A 3,989-nucleotide genomic window follows, 5' to 3' on the forward strand; every position below is an offset into this window, starting at 1 on the left:
GCCAAAGTTTTCAAATCGACTCAGCTACCCCGACTCGAATTGCCTCGAGCCTTAACCGCCTCCATTTTTTTTCTTTTTCGCTCGACTCATGTAATCGCACTCGCCTTGATTCTGAGTGGCCCGAGTCACTTACGTGATCCAAAACCGGGTAACTTTTTCTTTTTTCTTTTTTTTGTCAAGTCCCAAAGTTTTGAACTCGAATAGAGTCGGATGCCCCAACTCGAGTCATCTCCAAATTTTTTGCACGACTCATGTCACCGTGCTTGACTTGATTCTGAGTGCCCCGAGCCGTGTACATGATCCAAAAGTGGTTAACTTTTTCTTTTTGGTTAACACCCAAAGTTTTCAACCCGACCCGCCTCGGCAACCTCAACTCGAAGCGCCTTGAGCCTTAATGGCCTCCAATGTTTTTGCACGACTCATGCCACCGTCGACTTTTCGCTCGAATCATGTCACCCAGGGCACCTCGATGTTACGTGACCCGAGCCCTGTGCGCGATCCAAAACCGGGTAACATTTTTTTTGAACTCCCAAAATTTCATTCTTTTTTGCCTTACAAGGCCTATCATGATCTCTTTTTATAAAGAAAATTCTCAAATCGGATCGTTTCGGCTACCCTACCTCGAATCTAGCTAGCTAGGTGTAACACCTCGAGTCGGCTCGGCAATACGTGAACTGAAACTTGTGCGTGATCCAAAAGTGGGTAACTTGTTTCTTTTTTTTTTTTTGTAATGCCCAAAATTTAGCGCTTTTAGATGTACAGGGCCTCTCAAGATTTTTTTTGTTATTTTTTTTTTTCCCCTCGTCGACCCACTCTGGCGACCCAGTCGGGTCGCCCGAGGCTAGGGCGACGGAGATGGGTTGACCTAGTCAGGTGACCCAAGTTGGGTCGACCCAGGCGTGCGATCCTGGTTGGGGACAGCAAGTCAATTCTATAAGTTTGCTTGCCAATTTTGCTAGCCAGGTTGGCTCACCAAGTCATCTAACCATGTGGTCTTTGCCAAATCAAGAATTGACTCTTTAAGTCCACTCACAGCTCGTAAGGCCGGCTCACCAAGATGACTTACCGTCTCGCCTCACCAGGTTGCCCCACCAGAGTGCCTCTTCTTTAAGACTGCTCACCATGTCGGCTCCCCAAGTCACCTCACCGAGTTGACTATTCAGGTTGCCTCACCAAGTCGACCCCTTAAGTTCGCTCACCAAGTCAGCTCCCTAAGTCAGCTCACCAAGTCGAATCACCTAGTCGTTTTACCACCTTGCCCCAGCAGGTGTGCTCGCCAAGTCGCCCCGCCGAGTTGCTTCTCTAAGCCCACTCACCATGTCAGCTCACCAAGTTGATTGTTCAAGTACATTGCCAAGTCAACTCTTTAAGTTTGCTCACCAGGTCAGCCTACCCAAGTCACCTCTTTAAGTTTGTTCGCCAGGTCGGCCCGCCCAACTCGCATCAGCAGGCTAACTCGCCGAGTCACCTCACGAAGTTGACTCTTTAAGTGCACTCACCAAGTCAGCTCACCAAGTCGACTCACCATCTCACCTCGATAAGTTGGCTTGCCGAGTTACCCCACCAAGTCATCGCCTCTTTAAGACCGCTCACCGTGTCAGCTCGTTAGGTCGGCTCACCAAGTCGACTAATCAAGTAGGCCCACCAAGTCGCCTCAAGGATAGCTCCTCACCATGACTTGCCTCACCATGTTGACTCAATGAGTCGCCTCACCATGTTGACTCTTTGAGCCTACTCACCTGGTCGCCTAACCAAGTCGACTCGAGTACGTTGCCAAGTCGACTCTTTAAGTTCGCTCGCCGGGTCGACTCGCCAAGTCAGCTCACCATGTCATCTCAACGAACCAACTCGCCGAGTCACCTCACCACGTCGGCTCTCTAATACCACTCGCCAAGTCGCCCCACCAACTCGCCCCGTTAGGCCCACTCACCACATCGCCCCGTTAGGCCCACTCTCACAAAGTAGACTCTTTAAGTCTGCTCATAAAGTCGAGCCACCAAGTACTCTCACCAAGTCGACTCTTTAAGTCCTTTCATCGAGTCACCCAACCAAGTACTCTCACCAAGTCAGCTCTTTAGGTCCATTCATGAAGTCGCCCCACCAACTCGCCAGGTCGGCCCACCAAGTGGACTCTTTAAGTTCGTTCATGAAGTCACTCTGCCAAGTCAGCCCACCAGGTCGACTCTTTAAGTTCGTTCATCAAGTCACCCCGCCAGGTCAGCCCACCAACTACTCTCACCAAGTCGACTCTTTAAGTTTGCTCACCAAGTCACCCTGCCAGGTCGCCCCACCAAGTACTCTCACCAGGTCGACTCTTTAGGTTTGTTCATCAGGGCACCCCACCGAGTACTCTCACCAAGTTGACTCTTTAAGTTCGTTCATCAAGTCGCCCCGCTAGGTCGGCCCACCAAGTACTCTCACCAAGTCGACCCTTTAAGTTCGGTCATCAACTCACCCCGCCAGGTCGGCCCACCAAGTACTCTCACAAAGTCGACTCTTTAGGTTCGTTCATCAATTCACCCCGCCAGCTCGGCCCACCAAGTTCTCTCACTAGGTCGACTCTTTAAGTTCATTCATCAAGTCACCCTGCCAGTTTGACCCACCAAGTACTCTCACAAAGCCGACTCTCTAAGTTCGTTCATCAAGTCACCCTGCTAGGTCAGCTCACTAAGTACTCTCACCAAGTCACCCCGCTAGTTCGACCAACCAAGTCAACCCTTTAAGTTGATTCATCAAGTCACCCGGCCAAGTCGGCCCACCAAGTCGACTCTTTAAGTTCGTTCATCAAGTCACGTGACCAGGTCAGCCCACTGAGTACTCTCACCAAGTCGACTCTTTAAGTTTGTTCATCAAGTCACCCGGCCAGGTCGGCCCACCAAGTACTCTCACCAAGTTGACTCTCTAAGTCCGTTCATCAAGTCACCCTGCCAGGTCGGCCCACCAAGTCGAATCTTTAAGTCCGTTCATCAAGTTACCCCACCAAGTACTCTAACCAAGTCGATTCTTCAAGTGCGTTCATCAAGTCACCCGACCAACTACTCTCACCAAGTCGACTCTTTTACTATGTTCATCAAGTCACCCCACCAAGCACTCTCACCACGTCAACTCTTTAGGTCCGTTCATAAAGTCACCCCACCAAGTTGACCCTTCAAGTGCGTTCATCAAGTCACCCCAACAAGTACTCTCACCAATTCGTCTCTTTAAGTCTTTTCATCAAGTAACCACACCAAGTACTCTCACCAAGTCAACTCTTTAGGACCGTTCATCAAGTCACCTCGCCAAGTCGACCCTTGAAGTCCATTCATCAAGTCACCCCACCAAGTACTCCCACCAAGTCGACTCTTTAAGTCAGTTCACGAAGTCACCCAACCAGGTCAGCCCACCAAGGACTCTCACCAAGTAGACTCTCTAAGTTTGTTCATCAGGTCACCCCACCGAGTACTCTCACCAAGTCAACTCTTTAGGTCCGTTCATCAAGTCACCCCGCAAAGTCGACCCTCTAAGTTTGTTCTTCGAGTCACCCGACCAAGTCGACTGTTTAAGTCCTTTCATCAAGTCACCCCACCAAGCCGACTCTTTAAGTCCGTTCATGAAGTCACCAGAACAACTACTCTCACCAAGTCGACTCTATAAGTTTGTTCATCAAGTCGGCCCACCAAGTACTCCCACCAAGCCGACTCTTTATGTCCGTTCATCAGTTCACCCCGCCAAGTACTCTCACCAAGTCAACTCTTTAGGTCCGTTCATCAAGTCACCCCGCCAAGTTGACCCTTTAAGTCCGTTCATCAAGTCGCCCCGCCGAGTTGCTTCTCTAAGCCCACTCACCATGTCCGCTCACCAAGTCGGTTGTTCAAGTACGTTGCCAAGTCAACTCTTTAAGTCTGCTCATAAAGTCGAGCCACCAAGTACTCTCACCAAGTCGACTCTTTAAGTCCTTTCATCGAGTCACCCCACCGAGTACTCTCACCAAGTCAACTCTTTAGGTCCGT

This window comes from Cupressus sempervirens, chromosome 7 (genome assembly GCF_028749045.1).
Source record: "Cupressus sempervirens isolate cs-2001-9-10 chromosome 7, ASM2874904v1, whole genome shotgun sequence".
NCBI lineage: Eukaryota > Viridiplantae > Streptophyta > Pinopsida > Cupressales > Cupressaceae > Cupressus > Cupressus sempervirens.